This window comes from Phyllostomus hastatus, unplaced genomic scaffold, assembly GCF_019186645.2.
Source record: "Phyllostomus hastatus isolate PE091 unplaced genomic scaffold, TTU_PhHast_1.1 phas_contig_1162, whole genome shotgun sequence".
In the NCBI taxonomy this organism is placed as follows: domain Eukaryota; kingdom Metazoa; phylum Chordata; class Mammalia; order Chiroptera; family Phyllostomidae; genus Phyllostomus; species Phyllostomus hastatus.
The window spans coordinates 5,776,620-5,802,529 of record NW_025333537.1 but is presented as its reverse complement, the minus strand read 5'-3'; the positions used below and the strand labels follow the sequence as shown (position 1 = coordinate 5,802,529).

The following is a 25,910-nucleotide window of genomic DNA, read 5'->3' as shown; positions in this document are numbered from 1 at the left end:
TCTAGTGCACAAATAATCTCTTTGTGGTATCTTTTCATCCTCTTTATGTATTTATTTCTGACCGCGAAAGTAATACTTTTTTTTTTTTTTTTGCACAACATCTGAAAAAGTAGAGGAAAGTAGAAAGAAACAGAATGGAACAACAGAAAAACCCCACCTCGAATCCCAAGGTTTCTTGCTCTGTTTTGGTTTGTTTGGAAGATTTTCCTAGGCAGTTTGATGGCACCATTTCAGCAGCGGGGTCCGACAGCCGTGTGTGTAACGGTCACGCAGGGAGTCTGTTACGACTGCAGAGTCCCCGGGCATACACCCCTGAGAGTGGGATCTGCAGGCTGGGGGTGGGGGTGGGTCCCACGGATCCGCAGAGTTAACAAAGCCCTTGGGTGACTGTGATGTGGGCGGTCGCCAGACCACACTTAGAGAAATAATGAGTTTCAGGTTTTTCAGACCCTGGGCAAGTCAGAGACGTGAAAACCCAGATCTGAGACAAAAATCGGGGGGTAATGATTTGTTTTCCGAAGGGCTCAGCTTAAATAGGCATTTCCCTCGGTGCCGCTAACATATGATTCTGTTCACACTCGGTGACTCAGCCAGGACTTCATCTGCAGCACTCTGGGCCAACGCGGCGCACCGCCACCTTTTCACAGAGCAGCGCTGACACCCATCTGCTCAAATAAATTAACGTTTCCATCTCAAATAACTCATTTGGCTGGATCATCAAGGTTACCCGCCAACTCCGTGAGAGGGAGAGGGGTGGCGGCGACGCGGAGGATGGGGAGGGGTAGGAGAGGTGTCTGCGAGGATGCACCAGGAGCAAGTCACACCGCTGCATTTCTGTCGCCCCGGAAGGGGAGAGGGCCGCAGGAGCGAGGCCGTAAGGTGATTCACGTGCTCCCATCGCCATCCCTGTCCCGCCTCGAGGCGTGTCCCAGCCGGAGCTGCGCGCGCTGACCCGGGCGGCGATCTGGGGCGGCGGCGCGCGCTGCGCAGAGGCTGCGCGGGGGAGGCCTGGGAGCGTGCGCATGTGCGCACGTGTGTGCATTCGGGGGTACAGTGGCGAGGAGCGGGGACTGCCCTGGACAATGAGATCAAATTCAGTGGAGTGTATAGTAGAAAGGGCACACGGTTCTTTCTTTTTTCTTTTAACTTTTTTTTATGTCGAAATCATTTTAGAGTGACAGAAAAGGTGTGGGAACAGCACCGAGACTCCCGGCACGCGCCTCGCCCAGCTTCCTCTCACGCCGACGTCGTACGTAACGATGGTACAACGACCAAACCGGGAACCTCACACTGGCACGTGACCGCCAACTAACCTGCAGTCCTGGCCCAGTTGTCGCCAGTTTTCCCCCAGATGTCCTTTTTCCTTGAGAACAGGTACTTCCCAGCCGGAGAGATCTGGCTGTACATCCCAGGTCTGTCCCTGTGAAACCGTCCACGCCGTGCCACCTCCGTGAGCTCTGACTTCTTTTCTGCCGGGCAGGGGGTGACCCTATCTACCGACGAGGGTCCTTGTGATGGTCACAGGCTGACACGCGTGTCCAGACCCTGGCCTGCGAGGAGGCAGCGATATTGATTGCATTCCCACCTTCTTTCAAAGAGCCGTGCTCCGTCCTCAAGGACAAACGGGCGTTTGTGTAAATTGCTGCCCGGCCAGTCTGACTTAATCTCTGCTGCCGCATCAAGTGGCTCACTTTTGGAAAAAAACAGACCAGACAGGAGGCGAGGAGATTAATTGGGAACCTATTGCAACAATCCACGGGAGCTAAATCTGCACAGAGGCAGCAGAGAGGTAAGGACGGGAATGGTTTAATAAGCATTTCACATGCGGAATAAAGACGAGCTGATGATAGACTGGATGTGGAGACGGGGAAGTGGGAGGAGCCGACAATTAGCAGATTGTCCCTTTCACTGAGATGAGCCAGAGGGAGCCAGCTCTGGGGAGGAGAGAGGTGCGAAACAGTAACAACCCTAACCAGGTCTTGCTGAGTGCTGGCTGCCTGCCTGCCAGGCACCGTGTTCAGCACTTTCCAAGCACTATGTTCAACACTTTCTAAGCACTGTGTTCAGCACCTTCCAAGCACTGTGTTCAGCCCCTTCCAAGCACTGTGTTCAGCACCTTCCAAGCACGTCATTGAACCCACTTAATAACCCAAGAAAAGTGTGGCAGAGAAATTAAGTCATTTGCCCCTGTACTTTTTTTGGAAGTCCTAAAGTCCAAGGCACCTGCAGGCGGGACCAGCTGGACACTTTGCAGGGTCCACTGCAAAATGAAAATGAGACCCCCTTGCTCCAAATCCATTAAGAATTTCAAAACGGTGACAGCTGACCACTAAACTATGCACGGAGTCGGGCCTTCTGACATCAGGGTCCCGAGATCTCGGGCCCGGGAAGGGGCCATGCTGCAGGAGGTCCGTAGGAAGGCAGGCACGGAGCGAGATTCCAAGAAGAGGAGAGTGGAGGAAGGGCAGCCAGCAGAGGAAAACCGCCAGGAGGAGTCAGCAGCTACGACAAGGAAGAGAAAGACAAGTCAGAGCTGCCGAGAGGGCGGGAGTCACAGGAAAGAAAGTTAGAGGCAAGGGAATGCAGGCGCCCCTCCGTGTGCGGGATTAGACCCCGCTGCTGGCCTTGGGAGCCTAGGAACTCAGTTTCTCAGGGCTGCAGGGGGCTGAGACCAGATTGCAATTCACGGGGGACTCGAGGGAAGGGAGGGAGCAGCAGAGCAGCCCTGGCCTGCTTATCTCAAGGAGTCCTTCCATGGCCAAGGTCGGAGGGCAAGTTTGTGGTCGCAGTGAAAGTGATTTTTAAAAAGATCAAACCGCCTACAGTTGGCTGCTCCTTTGGGTCCCACGGGCACTGAGCACGCCTCCTCCCTCCTTCTGATTTTTCTCCTCCCACTGAGCCTCCCAACGGGCCGGCCGGCCGACTCTACCCTTCAGTTGTGGCCAGGGACCGGGGCTGAGCACACCTGGGAGGATTCTGGTGCAGCCACCGCTGAAATCTCTCTCTGAGACGCAGATGCTGCCAAGGCCTCGGAGTGGTCAGGGCGGCTCCGACTCGGGAACGGGCTGCTTCTCTTTGTTCGGACGATCGCAACCAGGAGGGACGAATCGTCGTGGGCTGGTTATTTATAGACACGGGCCGGGCTGCTGGTCTCATTCCCAATCAAGACACTGGAAGGAAAGCAGGCAGCTGGGCGCACGTAGGGACCCAGCTTCACACACAGGAACCTGACTCGGCGTTCTTTTCCCGCCCAGTTTCGCCTGCCTTTGCCTCTCTAAGCCACAGAGTCCCAGAGACCCCGAACGATGGGGAGCCCCCCAGACTGCTGGCCTTCCACCCGAATGCGTGGACTGCCACCTACGCTGGCCCCGAGCACCTAGACTTTCCACAGCTGGTGAATTCCCCGATCTAATAATCTGTGTTTTCAGGAATGTTTGTTCGCTAACATCGTAGAAATGGTCAGTACCACAGCACAATTTTAATTAAGAATAATACATTTCATTCTTTAGAGCAGTTTTATGTCCACCACAAGACTGAGAGTTCATATATGTAAATACACACACACACACACTGTCGAGACCCCCGCCCCACGCACAGCCTCCCCCGAGGTGCACAGTGCCCGCCAGAGTGGGACCTTTGTCACAATCGTCAGCCCTCACTGGTGTGATGTTTTCACCCGAAGCCCACGGTCCACCTTAGAGCTCAGCCTTGGCGTCGTCCATCCTAGGGGTTTGGACAAACGCATGATGACACGCACCCGCCATTGCAGGGTCACATGGAGGAGTTTCGAGACCCTAAAAATCCTCTTCGCCCCTCCTACTCACCCCTCCCTCCCCCAACCCAACCCCTGGCAGCCCCTGCTCTGTCCCTGTCGCCCCGGTTTTGCCTTTTCCAGAACGTCCTGTAGTTGGGCTCACGCGGTATGTAGGCCTTTCAGAGCAAAGTTTCATTGTTAGTGCATTTCCTATCGAAAGGAAAAAACAACCTTTTTAATGCAGAAATGTCTGACCGCATGGTGGTAAACACAGTGTCCCCCGTGAGCTGGCCTGGCGGGCTCTGCCGCGCTGCAGTAACAAAGAAGCCCCGAGAGCTGAGTCGCTCACGGCAAGTCCATTGCTCACACGTTGTCCTGATGCAGGAACACGGGGACTCCCCCTCCTGGACGCCTGGCTCGCAGGTCATCGCAGCAAGGGGAGACGAAGAGCAGAAAACGCTCGCCTGCTTTAAGCACCTCTGCCCAGAAGGGACACACAGACATGCTCGCTCACAGGCCAGGCCACTCACCCAGCCGCAGTCTAGCGACGTGGAGACGAGGACACGGAAGTGACCGTGACCATCTCTGTCACGAGCTGAAAGTGATCTCTGAGCCTGATGCCACTCTGCGGGGGTACGTCACCCTGTTCACCGCAGGCCAGAGCCCTTCGAGGTCATCCTCCGAAAGATGCTTATTTATGCACATTCTTCATAACGCCGCTACCATCTACCGTCTGTTACTATGGAGTAGGCAAACCTTCTTTTACAAAAATTGGACCGTGCTGTGCACATGCTCTTGCAACACGCTTTTTCACTCGACAGTCTATCCTGGACATCCGCGCCCATGGGGACGAGGGACAATGTGATGATGTCACAACAAAAGCCCACATTAAACGGAGTTCTTGGGTGCTCTCTGCTCTGGCTGGGAGCTCCTGGGCCACGGGGACAGCATCTCGTCACGGGCACCATTCACGGGGACGTTCCTGTTTACCAGGCAACGTGCTCAGGGACCTGCCCTACCCCCAACCACGCTGTGAGGTCGACGCCACTATTATACCTCTCGGTGTTCAGAGGATGTGTCTGCAGCTCCGAGAGCTGAAGAAACGTGCTGTCCAAGCTCACACGCCAGGGAGTGGCAGGAGGCAGTCCACTGGGCTGCAAAAAGTGGGCGCACTGCTTCTTCGGCCCGTGGTGCATTTTCAAAGCCTCGGTGTCTAGCCCAAGCTTGGTATGTCGTAGGTACTAAATAGTATTTACCAAATAAATGGGTAAGAGCTGACCTAAGACTGCATGGGGCAATGCCCTCAGCGGTCCCCCCAGGTGTGTCTCTTGCTTCAGCAGCGTTTGGACGGAACAGACCCAGGGACGCCCCTTCCCCCAGCCTCCGACCCTCCAACCTCTTTTCCAGGCACAGCCTTGGGAACCACCTCAGCCACCCTCAGCCTCCGAGACCGGCCAGCACCGATTTCCACCTCAACCCCTCACTGCCGAACAACCACGAGCCCCCAGATCCGTCAGCATTACCCCACCCAGGTGGGGGCTGCCGTCAACCGCCTGGTCACCCAGCATCTGCGGCCCTACCCCTCCCTCGCTCTGGGCTTCTGTCTCGACCCCAACGACGTGGCTCTGCAGGGCCCGGGCCTCTCCTTCCACGAGCTGGCCGCTGGCCACTGGCCGCGTGGAAACGTGAGGGCGCCCAGCGTCTCTTAAAGATGCAAAACCAGCGCTCGGGGCCCATTCTCTTCGGGGAGGCGCCGAAGCCTTCCCCAGACGAGTGGGGTGGCACTCAGGACACACGGCAGCCACCGCGGGCCCGGAGAGGAACCCGACCCGGGCCCTGTCGGACCTGCCGGCCCTGGGCTCTGCCTGCACAGACCCTCAGCCCCGTGACTTCCCGCAGAACCGCCTCCTGGATGTGCAGGTGGCACCCGGCCCCCCTCTGCAGGCCAGCCGGCCTCCAGGCTGGGCTGCGCTGGGCAGTGTCTCTTCAAAAGGCCTCCCTCAAGCACAACCAGGAGCCTCTGGAGCCAGTGGCCCTTGAGGGGGCCCCTGTGTGTCTGTGCCCTGGTGCCTGGCTTCTGCCTGAGCCTCTCCCTGTGACCACTGGCATCGTTTGAACCACCCTGGAGCCCTCTCCCGTGCACGGGACCAAATGGGAACAGCAAAGCTTTTGGCAGGGGAAAGAAAAGGCTGATGAAACCTCCAACACTATACGGAAATGGCTGTGAGCAGCTATAATACTTATTGCCAGCATCAGTCGTCAGACTCTCAAAGACAACTTGTTTTTGTCTTCTGGTGAAATTGCAAGTTCTGAAGGACCTACGTCTCCTCTGACTCCCAAACACACAAAAACTAGGCAGAGTTTTAGGTGCGTAGTAAGCACGCACTGTCTAGTTCTCTGAATCAGGCCTTCCCGCATTATCCTGTCCAGGTGACGCCAGCAGCCCCCGACCTGGTCCTCCTGACCCCTCGGCTTCCCATGGGCTGTTCTCCACGCAGCGGCCGGAGGGACCCTTTGGAAGGTCCCCCTGGAGCATCCCACCATCCTGCAGGGAAGGCCCAGGCTCCAGCGCACTGAGGCGGGAATCCCCAGTTCTACCAGGCGGGGCCGTGTGGCCTCTGGCCTCTGGCTGTCCTCTCTAGCCTGGGGGTAGGGGCCAGACCGTTCTCTGTGCTGGGGGCTGTCCTGTGCCTTGTCAGATGAGGAACAGCGTCCCTGGCCCCTCCCCCCTAAAGATGCAATTTCCTGTGCCTTTCTGGGAATGGCCCTAGCCCTAACCATGGCAGCTCTATGAGGAACCCAGGACTGGTCTTCTCTTAAACAGAATTAGACCTTCTAAGCAAAGGTTTTCTGTGAAACAGGCTTTTGGGGATGTACAGGGGAAAGCTCAGGGTCTTTCTTGGCTTACTAATGAGCCACGAAAGGGGAAACGGATCAGGGAAGTGATGATCAGGGAAGTCATGGCCGTTTTCCATCGCGGCAGCTGAGAGTCTCTGCCCGACGTTCTCGCCCCGGAACCAGGTAGAGGCCGCAGACCGGGGCAGCTGCGCCGAGAGGCGGGAGTCAAGGGCTGGCCTTGCCCTCTGTCCGGGTCCACCCTAGACACGTGGGGCGGGCGTGAAGCTGTCTCCGTGTGAATAACTAACCCAGTACTGCGGTTAAGAACACCAGTGTAGGCAGCTTACAAACGAGAAACGCATGCTCTACATGGTGATAGTGGAGCCAAGAGCGATAAAGTGCATTCGTCTGGGACACCCTCTCCCCGGGGGTTGTGGCTACGACGGGACAACCCAGATGTGCGCCTCGGACCTTGTCACTCTTCCGCAGCTTTGACCCCAAGGCCGTAAACCAGCCAGGAAGCTCCGCCGCCGGCCCTCGCTGGGGACTGACTGCTCTAAGAAGTGCATTCAGCCCCCAGCTGGGGAACGGGATAACTATCCTGCTTCTTGGAATGATTTTCTGGTTCATTCGTTCAAGCATTCTTCAGATGCTGACTGGGCACTCTGGTGCCGCTGGTGGCACACGACTGAGTGGTTAAGAGTGCCGCTGGCTCGGGAAACAGACTGCGTGCTAAATGCCAGCTCTGCTACTTACTAGCTGTGTGACCTCAGGAAACTTACTCAACTTCTCTGAGCCTAAGTTTACTTCTATGCAAAGCAGAAATAAAAAAACCTACCTCGGGGCCTGTGAGGATTAAATGAGATGATGCATGTAAAGCGCTTAGCAGAGTAGCATCAGACGGGAAGTGTATAATAGTGGTGGTATCATTACCATCATCATTATTCTGCATGCAGAAACATCTAAATAAGCTCTGAAATCACTGGACACAGTGCAGAGGGGACAGCAGTGGAAAACAAGGCTGGTTGGTGGAACAGTATCACTTCTGGCTAAGAGTACATGGAAGCATAAAATTTGAGAGCAGAAAGGAAAATTCGAGATTATTTGGTCTACTTTACAAGTAAGGAAGTAAAGCTGAAGTCTGCAGATATGGGGTGAAGTGACTTGTCCAAGGTCACGGAGAAAGTCAAGGGCAGGCCTGGGGCAGAGCTCAGCCTTCCTGATGCCCAAAGGCTGCTTTCTCGTTGCCTTACCTATCACTGATGCGTGGACGGAAGGGAGGTACCTCCTCCCTGGACGGAACCCAAGCCCACGGTCACGGGCAGATGTTCTGAAAGGTTGCCGGTAGAAAACTGGAGTTGATGTACAGTATTTGTGAGGAATGTTTCCATAAAGACGCACGCATAGTTGGGAACAATAACCCTGTATGCCGACAGAGAAGAACCAGTCCTGTGAGCAGGACGTGCAGAGGGAATGGGCGGGGGCGGGGGGGGGTGCGTGTTCTGCGGAACTACGCACAGGCCAGGCTGAAATCTGGATGTGCCAGGGTTAAAAGCCACTGTTCCAGAAGGGAAGCGGAATCTTCCATCCATCTTGTACCTCGCTGACGCCCTGCCCGCACAGCTGCATCCAACAGACCTGCCCTGGACCCTCCCGCCCCCCGCCCCCCGTAAGCCGGGCCGTGGCTAAGGGGCCGGCCGCACCGCATCAGCCCCCTCCCAAAGAGCATCTCCGCCTGCGTGTGTCTCCTCCTGCCACTGGCACAAAGGACCTCGAGCCTACTGGCTTCAGACAACACAAACTTAACATGCTCCCATTCCGGGAGCCACGAGTCTCACAGTGGGGTGTCAGCAGGGGCTGGTTCCTTGTGGGGGCTGTCAGGGGAGCATCGGCTTCCCCTCCTTCTTCTCCTTCTGGGGGCTGCCCGCCTCCCTCGGCCCCCAGCCCCTCCTCACGTCCCTCCAGCCTCCGGCGTGGCTCATCCCATCTCCCACTGCTGACAACCACATGGGGCAGGCGTGCACTGGCTGAGCGACGGCCGGAAGGGCACTCACTTCGTGTCTCCGAGCCCAGCTGCCCCCTCACACAACTGGGGTGACAGGAACGCATCACCTGTGGTGTGTGTGAATGCTGAGCACCGTCGCTGACGCACAGGAGGACTAGACAAGGGCTGCCTGCCACCTTTGTGACAGCCACGATCACTGTGCCCACCGTCATCGTCCGACTCTCTCGTTTCTATGACGGAGCTTGGGGCACGCAGGTGGAGAGCGGTGACGCCTGCCTGGGGTGTCAGGAAAGACTTTTCGGAAGAGACGACCCCTGAGCTGACCCTGATCAGATCGCTGAAGGAATCTGACCCACAGATATGGGGAAAGGGGGTGCGTCTGGCTGGAGGAGCCGGCACAGTGAGCGTCCGGGGTGTCAGAACATGTACGGGGCGTTTGCAGACTCGGGAGGGGTCGGTGCCAGGAGGCAGGACAGGTGGCAGCAATCTCCAGGGTTAAATCCTTGGAATCAGGCCTGGGTTCAAATGCCGTGGTTAGAGATCTGTGAGCAGGGCACCTAGTCGACCCTCCCGTTCCACCTACATACAGAGTGGATGGTAATAGCGCTCGGCCCCGGGATTACAGCAGTTCAAGGCCACTGAGGACTGACGAGAGGCCCCTGGGAGGGGGCGCTGCAGACTGAACGAGGGGCTGGATCCTGGAGAATCGTTTTCGGCCTTCTCACCGACCCACCCTCTCCCCCATGCTCTCCATCCCCCTTCCCCGGCCAACGGGAAGCCTGAGCACTGACCTTCCCAATCTTTTGTTTCTGTCCCCGTCCTCCTGAACTTAAACATAATAGAGTTTTTCACAGGTGGAAACGATGTTACGAGACCTTTGCTTGTCTAGAGACTGTGGGTGATGACAGCACCAACCTCACAGGCTGCCCTGCGGATTCACCGAGGGGACGTGCACAAGGCGTGTGCTATTCCAGTGTGGGAGGTTAATAGCTTAGGCCCCAGAGCTGGACAGATTGAGCCCAAGTTCTGGCTGTGTCAGTTATGAGTTCTGTCATGGTGGGTTGGTGACTTGACCTCTTTCAGTTTTAATTCCTCGTCTGCAACGTGAGAATGATAAGGCCGACCACAGAGGTCCCCGGGGGAGGCGGGGACGAAGAGAATGCCTAGGATGAGCTCATTGTTGTTATTATTACTATAATTACATGATTATTGTTACTCTGCTCTTTCCATTTACATACGGGGAAAATTAGGCTCAGAGAGGGGAAGCGCCCTGCCCAAGGTCACACAGCAAGTTGGTGGCAATCCATCACACAGGCAGCTTCCTGCAGGATCCGAGGTCCAGGAGGGTTGCTGGCGTGAGTTCCGGGGACTGAAACCTGAGACGGCGCAAAGCATTTCCCCCTTCCTAGGCTGCTTGCCTGTGTGAAGGGCAAGGCGGCTTCCCCCATCCTCGGCCTGCAAATCCGCCTCGGTGGCCCTGCATCCCAGGATCGTGCGGCTCTGCCTGCTGAGGAATCAGATGGCACCAGCAGACGGTCTCTCCATGCTACTGGAGCCTGCCTCGCTCTCATCATTTATTTTGGACAGGACACAAGATGGGATATCAAAGGAGTCAGCTGCTGGTCAGAGGAAACAACTCAGGGGCCAGGACTCCTCCTGAGGCCTCCGGGGACAGAGCAAACACTCCGCGTGCATCAGAATCGGGCCCCCCCTGCCAGACTTTAATCCGACTTCATTCACTGAGACTCAATCGATTCAAAGATATGAGGCAAATTATTTTCTTGGCATAAAGCTTTCTCCTGAAACAGAAGTTACATACACTTTTTTAAAAAAATGGATGTTATTTATAGAATCCACGTTAAGATTGGAGAGTTTCAGGCAACCGTTGAGGTCGGCGCAAGGGAAGGGTCGGTCGGGGCTGCTGGCTTCCTCCCTTCCCCTGGGCCAGGGGATGACCTCACACACATGCACACGGGGTTTCAGTTTTGATTACGCTCTGCTGCATAACTGAGCTTCGCAGACCTTTCTGGAACAGATGCCGGTATGAATAAAGCCTGCCTTTGCTCAAGGCATAACCCAGACACCCCCTAATGCCCAGCCAGTGGGCCCGACAGATTCCAACGGTTATTCAGGCCAACGCGCACTACAGTGATGAAGGGGTGACTGCCAGCAACCTGCTGTAACAGCGAGCGCACTTGAGGAGGAGGCTCTGGGGAGGGTGGCTCTGAGGGGCCACAGACATCGGTGTCAGCCAACTGCTGTTCTGGGCGTGGGTGACCAGGTCCCAGCTGGGTTGAGACTGACATTTTTCCTTGGCAGGCAGAGTGCAGCGGGAAGAACAACAGTCTCAAGATCAGGAGACCCAGGGGTGGTCAGATTCCAGCTGCAGCCCGCGTCGACCCTCAGTTTCCCCGTCTGTAAAATGGGAAACCCACCAAATCTTTGTTTTGTTTTTCAGAGACTTTCATCTCTAGGGCAGTTTTAGGGTCACAGCCACGTTAAGCAGGAAGTAGAAATTTCCCATAACCCCCTGCCCCACCCCTTCCGCACACGCATGGCCTCCCCCATTATCAGAATCCCCCACCGCGGTGGTAATTTTGTTGTAACTGATGAGCCTGCAATGACACATTGTCATCGTCCCAAGTCCACAGTTTGTAAACTGTGGCGCCCTCTCGGTGTTGCACATGCTGATGACACCTGCCTGCCAGTATAGGCTCATGCTGAATAGTTTCCCTGCCCCAAACATCTGCTGCGCTACAGCCCTTCATCCCCCTCCCCACCCAACCCCTGGCCTTTACTCTGTCTCCACCGCGTTGCCTTTTCCAGAACGTCCTACAGTTGGAATCCTACCATGGGCAGCCTCTTCAGATTGGCTTCTTTCGCTCAGCAACACGTACTTAGTCTCCTCCGTGCCTTTTCATGCTGTGAGAGCCCATGACCTTTTAGCATGGAGTAACATTCCGTTGTCTGGACGGGCCCCGGTTTATTTACCTCCTTGCCTGCTGGAGGGCACCTTAGTGGCTTCCAAGTTTTGGCAATGACGAATAAAGCTTCCACAAACATCCACGTGCGGGTTTGGGTATGGATGTAAATTTTTAACTCCCCAGGTTTTCGAGCCAATCCAGCTGTGTCTTGGGTGTACCGCACCTTTCTATCAGTTCACAGGTGAGCCCGGAGGAATCCACTTCGGTTTTATCTGTCATCCGAGTCACTAGACTCCGAAAACATTAGCTGAGAAAACCAGGAAAGTGGCTGACGTGCAGACCAGAGAGAAGGAATTGTCTTTATATCTACAGGAAATAGCAGCCTTTTGCTCAACCCGTTTTTTTATAGCAAAATCAAAAGGTTATCGAGGTACTTACCCCCCCCCCCATCAATTACTGTGGTACTATGCTTAGGATGAATAACAATACATTGCCCTCCACTTCAACCTGTCTAGGATTCGAAAGTGCTTTTCGAACGCTAGCCCATTCATCTTTGCAGCAACCCGGGAAGCGTTCCATTAGGTAAAACCTGTATTGTTTTTGCCACTAGAACGTACGTAGTGCCATTCTCTCGATGGAGAGAGAGAGATGGACAATCGAGCTATGACCAGAGAAGAAGAGGGGGGAGAAGATGCTCGAGCTGGTCTGAGCTCACTCGGACAGCGTGAGTGGCTCCCGGAAGTCCGCGCTGCCCTCCGACCTCTGCCGCGGTGGGGAGTGTTGCTTTGGGAGGGTCAGGGCCAGGAAACCCCTTCTGATGGTTTGAGTGCCCCGGGGCCCCCGGAAGCTCTTGAGTGTGAGCCTACTGAATTAATATCATTTATTATTCCTGGCAATGAGGCTCACGGACTGGGCGACTTCAGGAAATCATGTAACCTCCCCACTTTCCTCACTTGGAAATGGGTTCGCTGTATGTGCCCACCTCTTGGAGGTGCTGTGTCGCCAAAACTATTGAATTCATGGTGGAACAGAAGGCCCTTTGACCGTTTGGTGGGCGGCCTCAGAAACCCCAGCTGAGCGCAGTGAAGGAGCTAAGTGTCTGCCGTGGACGCCTGTGGTCCTGGAGAGCAATCTCCAGTTGGGGACCCACTTTGCAACCAGCAGACTAGTGCCCAGGTACGGGGAAGCGGAGGGAGGAAGGACCCGGGGCAGTGCGGGTGAATATGCATGGGCCTCGGAGTGAGAAAGACCTGGGTTCAAATCCTAGCTGTGCCACTCGCTGGCTGTATGACCTTGGGAAGGTCGCCTGACCTCTCCGAGCTTCCACGTCCTGCTCCATGAACCGGGGGAGCCCGGTCTCTCAGGGTTGCTGTAGGATTAAAGGGAGCACCTGGCACGTAGTAGGTGCTTGACAGAGGACAGCTGCAATGAGGGCCTGCCATTTCCCATCAGGTCTCACGAGTTTAAGGCAGTTTCCAAAATGTGTGGCTTGTACCACTTACGGGAAATAAGAAGAGGGTTTTAGGTGGTATGTGGGCGTTCTTAGAATTAGGCACAAATAGAAGGGACACATCAAACCTAAAATTATAGTTAGCAAATAATTGTGTAGGTGGACACAGATGGGGTAAAACAGGGTGAAGGCGGTGGAAGAGAGAGTTCAACTGCAAACGGCCGACAGCACCAGAGCGAAGGTGCAGGGCCAAGAGCCGGCTCACACTCAGCAGCCCCACTGCGGTCGGGCTCCCCAGTGTCCCTGAGCCTCAGTTTCCTCGAGCAGGACCTGGAACCATAATCCCTAGGAAAGTAAAAATACCGTAATAAAAATGAAAGCTCCTAGAAAGCTACAAAATCACTGCCCAGCAAAAGAGGTTTATTTGTCAACCCTCCATGTGGTTTGACAGGAATAATCTTCACTTGGCTGCCTGCTGATATCTCGGTAATGAATGAGTCAAGTTCAACATCAAGGATGCTTCCAGTCCCCACCCTGCCTCTCAGCACCCTGCAGCCTCGGACAAGTTTTTGAAGGACTCTGGGTGCCAGTCTTCTCATCGGTAGGAAGGGGTTAATAATAACAACATGATTTGCAATTCGACTCAAAGGGCCAAAAAGGCCAGTAACCCAAAGGAAAGCAGGCAAAGGCTGTGACAAGACAGTGCACCAAAAATGAAATATTGGGCTGGCCAGAAAGTTTGTTTAGTTTTTTCCAAAGGATGGCTATAGTAGTACTGAGTTGCCTTTAACTTCATTTGAAACAATTTTGTTAGGTTGTATTGTGGCAGCTGTCACATCAGCAATGCATTTAAAAAAAAAACATCAGAATTGGTGAATTTTTGTGCAGCCATTTTGATATTGAAGATGGAAGAAAATACACCACGCTTTTGGTGTATTGTGCTTTATTATTTCAAGGAAGGTAAAAATGCAGCAGAAATGCAAAAAACAGATTTGTGCAGTGTATGGAGAAGGTGTTGTGACTGATTGAATGTGTCAAAAACGGTTTGTGAAGTTTCTTGTTACTATTGACATTTTGGCCAAGTAATTCTTTGCTGTGGGGCTGTCATATGCATTGGAAGATGTTTAGCAGAACCCCTGGCCTCTACCCACTAGAAGCCAGTATCGGGAGATAGCCAACATACTTAAAATATCCAAATCAATAAAATTATTGGTGAAAATAAAAAAAATGTGTCTTTCATTTTATGGAAAAAACTAAATGGACTTTTTGGCCAACCCAATACAAATGGCTCTTCAACATACAAACATGTTCTTTGTCTCATTCACAAGAACATGCTGATTAAAACTACACAGAGCAAGATTTTTTTATCATCAGATCTGCAAAGATCAATTTGATAAAGCAGTATTGATAAGGCGTGGGAAATGGGTTTGCCTCTATATTGATGAGGAGAGGTAAATTGTTCCAAATTAGATGAAAGGCAATTTACACTTTATCGAGAGTATAAAAGCACGTATCTATGCTCTGGGGTGGGCTGACTGCTGGGTCCACATCCTACCCCCGGAATGTGTGACTATGTTACCTGACGTGGCAAAAAGGACTTTGCAGATGGGTTTAATTAAGGATCTTGAGATGGGGAAATTAGGCTAGGCTATCCAGATGTGTCTGATGGAATCACAGGGGTCCTTACAAGAGGGTGACAGAAGGTCAGAGAGAAGTCCCTGTTGACAAGCAGAAATTAGAGTCGTGTCCTCTGAAAATGGGGGAAGAGGCCACAAGCCAAGGAATGCAAGTGACCACAAGCTGAAAAGGCAAGAAAATAAACCCTTCCAGAGCCTACAGAGGCACCTGACCTTCCAACACCTTAATTTTTAACCTAATGAAATGGATTTTGTACTTCTGATCTCCAAAACTACGAGAGAATAAATTTGAATTGTCTTTAACCAGTAGTTTGTGGCAAAGCAGCCATAGGAAATTAATACATACCCTTCCGTTCAGCAGTTCCATTCAGTAAGAAGGAATAGAGAAGTTATTTTTAATGGAGTCAGGAGACCTGAAGGGGGCGCTCTCACACACTACCACTCAACGTCAATTACAAACCCCAACAGGAAGACTCATAGCTTGCATTCCCAATGGGAGGTGCCTCTACTGCTCCCGCAGGAGGAAGATTTTCTTCTTGCCCAGCAACAAGCCCAGCCGATGAGATCTCACCACCCTGAACTCTGACTTCACTCCCACGAAGTTTTATTCAAAGCACCCCCTCCCAACTTCCTCCTTTTTCTCTATAGAGTCATATGCCTCTGATTTATTTGCTGGACTTGTCTATAGTCTTTTGCTATATAGCAGGCTTGCCCAGAATTGTAATTCTTCGATATTCCCGAATAAACCCATTTTGCTGGTAAACGAACTGGCTGTTTTATTTTTTGAGGTCAACAACTTCTAGGACTTCATCCTACAGATACGTCTGAAGAGGCACAGAATGACTATGGTCAGCGTCATTCGTCGATATCCACAGGTTCGGGCTGTGACCTCGTGCCCCCTGGAGGGCGCAGGTCACTCCAAGGCACGCCTTACCTTTCCTCCTCCACAGAGACAAGAGGTGACGCCTCTCCAGGGAGGGACCTTCCCTCTGCCGAACCCACGTCCAGCGTTAAACTACAGGGACGTCGGCCCTCGGCAGCAGGCTCCCCGAGGCGCCCCCGGGGTCGAGCACCGCAGACCTCCCTAATGACCTGACCCCGAGAAGACCACGAGTGAGTCCAAACGGAGCTTTTCCGTATCAACAAACGACACGCAGCTCTTTGTCTTCGGTGCAGAGCGAGCCTTCTCCCTGTCGTGCGAGAAATACTCCTGTGCGATATATTAGGATTCCTCAAAGAGGGAGAAAGAGGAAGGTAAAATAAATGCATTTTCGCGTCTTCAAGTACAAATCCCTGTGCGAGGCCTCGCGCGGTCCTCAGAGCTGGGCTGGAGCTATTTTAAAACTGCTGTTGTGCACGAGGCAAACCCACTGAATTGAAAAATCTTCTGTTACAGGACAGAGACGGGCAAGAAATCAGCACCGGGGCTCTCCGGTGCTGGATCGCGGTTATAAACATCACCGGCTGCCTCAGCAGAGCTGCTCGGAGCCGACCGTAAACCTTTCGTGGGGGACTCGGGAGACAGGGCTGACAAGGCAAGTTCAGATCCTGAGCCCGTTTTACTCAGAGTCTTCCCAGGCTGCCAAAAATACCCAGAGATCTACCCAAAGCAGGTGCAAGCTGGAGACACTTTCTCCCTTCAGCCCCCCCGCCCCCCCGCCCCAGTCCCTTGAGAAAAGGGACCAGATAAGGAGGTGGGGATGGTTGGGGCAGCAGGTGAATGCAACCTGTGTACGGGGCAGGGATGCTTGCCTCGGTGCTACATAGACTAATTCGTATGGCTCTGTGCCTGAAGCATGAAGCTTTATAAGTCTCAGTTTTCCTGTCTGCAAGATGGAGCTAATGACACCAGCCTTCGGACTGCAAAGCTTTGGAGAGGATGAGTGGCAAGCACCTGGCCCAGACTGGGCCCCTGACAGGTGGCAGCTATTGTCGTGGCTGTCGTGGCCTCGAGGAGAAAGATCCCCGAATGCAGCAGCAAACCAAACAAAGAGGAAAGGGGAAATCACACAGCCCCAGAGTTGTATGGCTTAGACAGCGAGCATCAGAGGAACGAACTCTCGGGAAGAACCCTGCTGAGGCCGCACTCGATCTCTAGCCCGGAGGAATCTCCCCCGTGCTTCCGAAGCCGGATAAGTCCTGATTTCTCTAGGCCCGCTAACTTTGCGGGGAGTTGGTCCTTCCTTTGCAGCCCATCACACTCTTCACCAGTTTGCTGTTTCTAGAACTGAAGAGCATCATTTTCTCTCTGACACTCAGGTGACCCGAAAACGTCAGGTGGATCAGAGGGTCGGCCCTGGTAGCGAAGGCAGGGAGGGGCTCGTGGGTGTGGCCTGTGTATCCGCTAGGGGTGGATCCGAAAGGCTGTGACCACTGTCAGACCTGCCTCCACCTCAGACACGAACCGCAAGGAGCGTCCCCAGGCCACCTGCACAACTGACCAGCTGGCTACAAAACCAAGAGAGTTCCCATGACCCACTGAGGCTAGAGAATTCTCTAGAGCAACTCACAGAACCCAGGAAAGCACCATACTTATAATTACAGTGTTGTTATAAAAAAACACAGATCACTACCGGACAGAGGAAGAGACACATGGGATGGTCCCCAACACAAAGTGTCTGTGCCCTCTGTGGCATCAGGGCATGTCACCCTCCAGGCTCATCAACATAGGGACCAGCCGAGAAGCCTGACTGGGCTTCGGTGTATACAGCGGGTCCTGGGATTTCATTACACAGTGTGAGTGAGGGTCACTGGCCATGTGGTTGGACTCAGCCCCCAGCCCCCATCGCCTCCCAAGAGGTCAGGCCGGCTCAATGTTCCAGCACTCACGCCGCAGCTGGTCTCTCTGGTGGACCAGCCCCGTCCTGGTCCTACGACCCCATCTCACGTCATCTCATCTCTTAGTGTCAACTCAGGTAGGATCCAAGAGGCTCATGAGCTAACAAAGACACTCCTATGCCCTGGGAAATTCTAAGGAGTTAGAGTCTCATTCTCGGAAACCAGAGATGAAGGCCAAATTCTTTGTTATACAACCGATGCAAAGGGGTGGAGGGGAAGAACAAGCTGGAACACCAACAGGATGGACTGAAACCCATGACCATTCTGGATGCCTCGCGTCTCAGTGTCCCGAGGAAGCGGGGCTGAGTGCGCACACCTGGCCGAGCAGCTGGTGCGGCTGAGGGAGGGGCCAGGAGAAGACGGGCAGGTGCAGACCCGGCCTCTGCCCCAAGCCAGCGAGGTGAGCGCACAGATAAGCTGCTTCACTTCCACGCCCCAAATCTCCCCCAGGGATCCCTTGTGCCCTCATCAGAAACACACGGGAGAGGGAATTCTTGGAAATGCAGCTGAGCCCAACCCAGGTGACGCATGATAAGGCCCCAATGTACGTGTAGGAACGGAGGGAAGCCACAGCAAAGCCAGGGCAACCCAAATGGCAATGCGGGAGGGCAGGGAGGGGCACCAGTCTCCACGGTATGCATGAAGGGTAGGAAAGGTGTTTCTAGAACAACCATGGAGCCCCAGCAGCACTCCTTCGGTCTATCTAAAGGACGCAGACACCCTCAGAAGCCATCGAGGCACAAAGCACAGTCTAGGGGTTTCTGGCCCTTTCTCGGCATCTAAGTTCTTTCCTCATGCTTGACTTGACTCGAACCTCCAGTGCCGCTGAGCAGACTTTGCCCACAGTCTGCAGAATCCAGCTCGTTTTCGGACTGTGTTCCTACACGAGCCAAAGGCACACACAGAAGCCCTTGAGCTGAGGGCTCCGCATCTCCCCCCCTGAGCCCGCTGTCCCCACGAGAGGGGACACACAAAGGACTTACCACAGGCTGGGTGCAGCCCTGGACACTTGCCTCCCGCAGGCACCTGGCCATGACGGCGGCGGCCTCTCTTGCCAGCTCCTTCGGCTGCCTCTCAGCCATTCACAGCCTGCCAGCCCTTCTGTCAGAGAGGAAGAAACTGAAAATAGTTCATTGTACCACCTGGACACCTGTTTGGAGAAAAACGACGGGGGGGGAGGCAAGATCTGGGACTGAAGTGATGGCTCGGGTTATCAGTTCCCCTCAGTTATTCGTCCACAACGTACCCAGGAATCATGCAGACACACAAACACAGGGAGAGTAGAAGCAGAAGAATATTCTGGGTAATTGATAAGCTACTAAGAAATGCATAGAGCCTCAGCTTCCTGGGAATTGTTTAATTTCAAAACGCCATCCTGTTGCTGGGTAATGCAGTTTTACTTTTGCTTTAAAAAATATGCCCCAAATGTCTATAGGGTAGAAGCCCACACCTGAGCAGGCAGCATGGGACCTTCCCCGTCTCTTCCCCTGCACCTGAGCCATTTGCAAGTCCCACAGACGCCACCTCCAAGTCGCCTCCCAAGTCCAAGCGCTGCTCCGTCTCTCCTTCCAGAGCAGCGCCCCAGCCACAGCCATCGGCTCTTGCCTACGTGGCTGTAAGGGCTTCCCGGCTGACTCCACATGTCCTTGCCCTGTGGACGTGGGCTCCTGCCGTGTTCCTGGAACCTGACATATTCTCGCCTGCTTCCTGGAACAGAGAATTGCCCTCATGGGAGTTCTGCCTCCTCAGGGTTCCAGACACCAGAACGCAAATTCCCAGGCCCCTTTGCGGCCATGTGACCTGGAACCCACACACTGGCTGCCCCCCGTGCAGTGGGTCTCAGGGGTCCATTTGCGTGGGTATAGGTGGCAACAGAAACTCCCCACGGCCTGTGGCCAGAACGGCAGTGGCGGTGGCCCAGAGGCTGCTGCCACGTTAAGACGCAACACCGTGCTGGGCGGGAACAGCGTGGAAGGCTGCGCCCTGGCGTCTGGTGCTCAGCGGCAGTAGCGGCACAGGTTTAAGCACCAGGTGCTTTGCCGGCATTGTTTTGGGGGCTGCTCTTGGAGGCTCCACTTCAAATCTGGCTCTCTCCAGTCCTCCAAATAACTTTGTGAGTGACCTCATATCCTTTGATAAATAAATCCCTCTTTTCTGCCTTAACTAGACAGAGTGGATTCTGTTGTTTACCCAAAGAACAGGCTAATACACCCCTCTTCCGTCTGTTCTCCCGTCAGCAGTCAACATGATCTTTTAAAAAACAAATCAAATCATCTGCCTCCTTGCAAGGCCCTGTCTGCCGGGGGTCCCACTCAGCTCGCCAACCTCATCCGACCTCACGCTGCGACCTCACGACCTCAGGCTGCACCTGCAGCAGCCACAGGAGTCCTCCCCCATCGCCGGACTCTGCACCAGCCATTCCCTCTGCCTGGCAAGTTTTCCCTTCAGCCCTTCCCATGCTTGACCCCTGGGTGGCAGCTCCAGTGTCCCCTCTTCCAAAAGCCTTGCTTGGACCGCCCTGCAGCCTAAGAGCACGCCTCCCTAATTGCTCTCCACCTGACCACACTGTTCAGTTCCTTCGGACGATGTTCCCCAATCTGTAATTATTTCACTCGCTTAGTTGCTTATTGTCGTGCTGCATTGTTGGTGATTGCATTACCTGCTGTATTGTTGATTGACCGTCTCCTTCACTCTATTGCAGACTCTATGAGGGCAGAGGTCACCATGCCCCCTTGACACAGGTCCTAGACCTAACAGCCCCTGTTCACTGCAGTAACTCAAGAGATCTTAGTTGAATGAATGAATCATAATGAGCATCTATGTGCTGAGCCTGTTTTAAGCACTACATATGTATATTAAGTCATGAAACTTCACACTAACCCTATGGGGTAGGCACTATTATTCTCCCTGCATTACAGAGGAGAAAATGGAGCACAGAAAGGTTAAGCAATTTGCCCAAGGGCACACAGCTAGTACATGGAGAGTGGAGTTCGTACCTAGATAGTCTAGCTTAGAACCCAGGGTTTCAGGGACAGCTGCCTCACGGGAAGAAAGGGAAGGAAAGAGGCAGTGAGGAAGGGAATAAAGTATTGAATAAGCACGTGGGTATTATGTAAGTCCAGCATTGTCAGAAGCAGGGAGATCTCCAGAGATTCCTTCCAGTCCTAGGACTGTCTTATTTAATTGGGTAGAAGCTGACTGGAGGTGCTGTACGTAATGAGAATTCAGCTCGTGGAGCACTTGGGTATTTTACCAATTCCCCTGCCAGATACCGGTAAATATTATTACATCCACATTTCACGAGGGAATTGGGGTTTCAGACGCAGAGTCACGGGTCTTTCACTGTGCGCTGAATCACAGAACCTCCTGTGGAACTCGGAGGATCCCCCAGGGGAGAAGAGTTCGAGCCTTGCCAATTGAAACCCTACGGGAGTAACCGCGCTGCTCCACGGGCGGGCCCCGGCTTCCGCCGGGAAGAGCCTCCAAGACATCTCACGTCACTCCTGAGCACCGTCAAATTCACGCCTTCGCTAACGGTTCTCTCAGCACCCCCCCCTACACGCCCTTTGGACTGAATTCTGAACAAGCCAAAATTGGCATTTTTCATCAGCAATAACAGAACGTCGTCAGGTTACGCTGCGAAGTGTAAATTCTCCGAGTCTGAGTCACTTCTGAGTATCTGTCTAGAGTAGCCACGACAGAGACACGATGGAGCCCAGTGATGCTCTCCCCAGGCCACTCAAGAGTAAACGAGTGAGATACAGTGCTGGCCGGAAGCTTTGTGACCTCGCTGCTTTAAAGATTAATGAAGGGGCCCTGGCTGGCGTAGCTCAGTGGATTGAGCGCGGGCTGCGAACCAAAGGTTCGATTCCCAGTCAGGGCACATACCTGGGTTGCAGGCCACAGCCCCCAACAACCGCACATTGATGTTTCTCTCTCTCTCTCTCTTTCTCCCTCCCTTCCCTCTCTAAAAAATAAATAAATAAAATCTTTAAAAAAAAAGATTGATGAAGGGGTCCACACAAGACTATCGGCAGTGCTTCCCACAAGTGCCGAGACCCGGAGTGGTCTCTGCTTTGCCCTTTGTACTTATGGTCTCTGTACGTATATTCTCTTTCTATTTCCCTTCACTCGTCTCTGCATTTTCTAAGTTCGTTTGTGTTCTTTTTTAAAAAGATTTTATTTATTTATTTTTAGAGAGGGAAGGGAGGGAGAAAGAGAAAGAGAGAGAAACATCAATGTGCGGTTGCTGGGGGCTGTGGCCTGCAATCCAGGCATGTACTCTGACTGGGAATCAAACCTGCAATGTTTTGGTTCGCAGCCCGCACTCAATCCACTGAGCTACGCCAGCCAGGGCTCATTGGTGTTCTTTGTTGGTGCGCATGTTCCAATCGCTTTTATAGTGAGAGGAAAAAAATAATAAGCCTACTTTTGCACAGGTAACCCCAGGAAGGGGCTGGATAACTCACCTGGACCTCCATCAGTGTGGCCATGCGGCCAAGCTCTACAGAGCCCTGAGGCTAAAAGGCAGGGTGAGGCGGTGCAGAGCATTGCTGAGTGGGGTTCAGGGGAGACTGAGGCAAACGCCTGGAGACCAGAGGACCCAGGGAATGGAAAGAATCAACCTGGAGGGTTCAGGCCCTCTGCAGGCTAGGTGGCTCTCCCGTTTTTAGCACTGGAAACCCCGTGTCCCGGGAAACCCTCAAGCCCGGGCACACGGGGGCAGCTGGGCACCCTGCCGGGGCGTGGGGGCACTGATGCAAAGAGATGCGAACACGGAAGGCAGCTGTGACCACCCTCTGACTCTGACCTGCCACCTTCGTGAACATTCCGGGCCCGGTAACCGAGTGGCTCGTCGGAGAGGCCTGGCCGTTCTCCTTCCCCGAGAGGCCCCCTTCGCCTCCTGAGGGATGGCTTTATTCTCCATTTGTTTTCACAGTGGCCTCTGTAAAGTCTCAGCTGTTCCGGGGAGAGTAAATAGGTTTTAAAATTAATTATCAATTAAAGGGAGGTTAATTGGCACCAGGCTAGTCATCCATTTTGTCGGTAACTGAGGCAGCCCGCCCCTCCCCCTCCCCAGAACCCCAAGACCTGCGCCAGGGCCAATAAACCCCAGCGGCAGAAGCTGTTCGTGTGTGACCCTCGGGCTAATGGAAATAATTCCTGGTATTTACGTGGTTCCTTTCCCCTGCTGGAAGGTGAGTTCTGTGGTCGTTAGGATTTTCCAGTTCATCAGTGTGTAAGCCAGCCTTCTAGGTGGGCTTACCAAATTAGGAAAAAAGAAAAAAGCGTCTCGCGAATATTTTTATTGGCATAAAGATTTTTCACCAGTCCCCACCGCGCTTAGGGAAATCACCGTGATGGAGTAAATAGGAGTGGCGAGGCCCTGAAGGAATGGCACATTCGTCACCGGACGGGTTCTTTCCCCTGTAGTTAACATCTTGCTCATCTTCTCCTGACTTCACTGCAGCTCCGTCTGGTTGGTTTCTCCTCCGCTCCTGAGATCGGACCCTGTGACTTCCTGGCTCCGGGATCCCTTCCGGAGGGGAGAAGGCCGTGGTTTGTGTTCATAACGATCCTTTGCCGAATTCCACTGCTTCATCTGACCTCATCGTGAATGAATATTCATAGAGAGCCCATCCGGAGCATTTGTAAATTGACTTCAGACCAGACAGGTGAGCGCTTGCAACCAAGACGATGACGTCAACGGGGGTCAGGATGCGCACGCACACGGAAATGCACCGGCCTGCCCACGGCGCCCAAGATGGCAGGGGCCGGCGCCTGTCTGCGTGCTGTCACCACCCCGCAACGCCTTCCGGCGCAGAAACCAGGACTGGCGAACGCCACACGTCATTCGGGTGCTCTGGGAATTTCAATTGATGATTTGGAACAAGCAAGTCTCTTGGACGTTAGCACGGCGCGCCGGTTGTTAGCGTTAGGCGACAATGCACTTGGGGGATGTGGGAGCTGCCCTGTAAACACGGCCAGGCTGTCCCCCCACTCGAACCTCCCACCCCTCCCTCTCCGTTAGGCTCAAAAGGGAGGAACCTGTGCGCCAGCGCTGGAGCGACACCGGCCGGCACAGGCCACGGGCAGCCCCTCCAAACACCTTACGCAGTCGCTCTCCGCCGCTAGGTCAGACACGAGAGGTGGTGTTCGCCCCCCTGAGCGGAGGGACACCTCGGCAGATGGGGAAAAGGAACTTAGTGATGTGTCGGCAGCGGCGGGGATCAGGCTCAATGGAGGGAGGGAAAGCCAAGTTCATTTCCTGACTCCCAGGCTGCAGTTCTCCCTGGGACCCCTCTGGTGTAATCCACTGCTGTTTCTTTTTGTCCATCCGCCGTCCTCCCTTCTCCGTGCCGAAGTTCACTCCCTTTCCGTCCTGGCATCTCTTAACTCAGGGTTTCTCAGCAACGGCACTGTGGACACTTGGGGCTGAGGGACTCTTCAGCATGCGTAGGCGGCTGTCCTGTGCCTTGTAGGATGCATAGCAGCATCCCTGGTCCCTCTCTCTTAGATGCTAGTAATACCCGCGACCACGCTGTGACAGCCAACAGTGTCGCCAGACACTGCCACATGCCCCCTGGGGAGCAAAAGCTCCCACCGTTGAGGACCACTGTCTCAGATGGACCAGTGACACCGGGCGCTGTCAGCTCAGCACAGGGGTGGGGGGCGCCCAGCCTAAGCCTGCTCCTCACCCCCCCAATTCTCCTCGCAGAACGAAGGCCGCACACCTGGCTGTCACTGGTGGATCCCGCATCACCCACCAGAGTCTCTCCGGAGCGTGCCACCTCAGATGACCCCAGTTTACAACTTTCTCCATAAACTCGGGGGCCACGTAAGTCCTTCCAAACCAGAATCCTCCTGGGAGGGAAAGGGCACGGCATTCACCATCACCCCGAGGCGCCAGGTGTAAACCGAGACAGCCCTGGGCAGACGGGACAGAGGGTCACCACAACACGAGCCTTGTCTTTCCTTAGGCACTGGTGTGTGTGCCTAAAGCCTGACAGAGGGACTTCCCAACGCCCCGTTCGGTGTCTACATCTCCAGCGTGGCACACCCGGACCGGGCCCACCGGATCACCATCCTGAGGGGCAGCTCGCCGAGGGAGGTACGGAAGATGGGCGAGGACTAGAATTTGACTAAAGGGACCAGGCTGCCCCTGCTCGCAGCACACTGCCGTAACCACGGAGAGGCGGAGCGGCGCATGCCCGTCGACGGGCAGACGGGAAAACAAGCGCTGCATGCACGGACAACGGACTGTCGTCCCGCCTCTGCGAGGAAGGGTGTTCCGGCACACGCTGCAGCATGCGTGGGTCTAGAGGACACTCAGCTCGGTGAAATGAGCCAGTCACAAAAGGACAAACTCTGTACAATCCCCCTGATGCAAGGTACCCAGAGTGGTCAGAGTCGTAGGAACAGAGGGCAGACTGAAGGTTGCAGGTTGTCAGGGGCTGGCAGGAGTGGAGAACGGGGAGGTGGGGCTTGGTGTTCAGTGGGTTCGGGGCTTCAGTTCTGCAAGATGAAAAGAGTTCTCTGGTGGGGTGGTGGGGATGCACACCCACATTCATGCATAACTACGTGGACGTCTTGAATACCATTGAACTGTGTGCACTCAAAAATAGTTCAGAGGGTACATTTTATGTATGCGTATTTACCACGATTAAAAATAATAACAAAAATGATTCAAAAATAAAAGGAATTAGGCCCGTGTTCAACAGAGAAAGGCCAGGGGCGGGTCCAAAGCGCTGGGGCTAGGCGTGTGTGTGTGGATTCCTGCCCCTGTGACTGCACTTGCTCCTGTCGGGCACAGAGGGAGGAGCGCTCTCTGCCCCGGGCCAGACACACCCCAGGGGTCAGCAGGAGCCTCGGAGAGCGCCCTCTAGTCTTCCAACCCTATTATTGCTCCCGTCACCACATTTTTTTTAAAAAATCAGTCCTTGTCCTAACCCACGGCAGCGAACAGAAATAACAACGTCCTCCTTGTGTGTCTCTGTGTGGTGTCCCTGTGGTCTCTGATTTACAACATTTTTTTTTGAGACACTATTTTTAAATCCCCTGTTAGCAAAAAGGAAAACTGCATCTTCTACCACCGGCACCCTGCACCCGCACCCCCCCCCCCCCGCCCAGCCCAACCCGTGGACTCCTTCCAACACCAAACCCGAAAACCCAGAACAATTTGTTCTGATCTGCCACTGTGAGTTATGAGAGGGAGGTTCCACTGCCACCTTCTCCATGGGCTTCATGCAACGCGCTCCCTTCGAGGCCGGGCTGTTCAGTGGCCAGACCGGCTTCACTGGGGCTCTGCGTGGAACTTACCGTGAATGGGGTTAATCTCTGCGATCCAGAATGAATGCCAGAGGACTCATAAAAGCAACACAGTGCAAGATGGGAAAACCTGCCGCTCCAGTGTGTGCAGGGTGCGGCCGGCCCCAGCCAGCGATCAGGAGCAGCCGGGGCAGAG

General features: G+C 54.1%; 1 long non-coding RNA gene across 2 annotated transcripts; it reads right to left on the bottom strand.

Annotated features, from left to right (window-relative positions):
- Nucleotides 1-1,162: 1,162 nt before the first annotated feature.
- On the bottom strand, nt 1,163-25,910 carry LOC123822336. 2 transcript variants are annotated; one of them, XR_006786312.1, is made up of 4 exons: nt 25,766-25,910; nt 18,430-18,547; nt 2,966-3,170; nt 1,163-1,690 (listed from the first exon to the last, which is right to left on the bottom strand). It is a non-coding gene; the product is annotated as an uncharacterized LOC123822336 (long non-coding RNA). The 2 variants fall into 2 exon arrangements; XR_006786307.1 differs by lacking the exon at nt 1,163-1,690 and adding an exon at nt 2,393-2,502.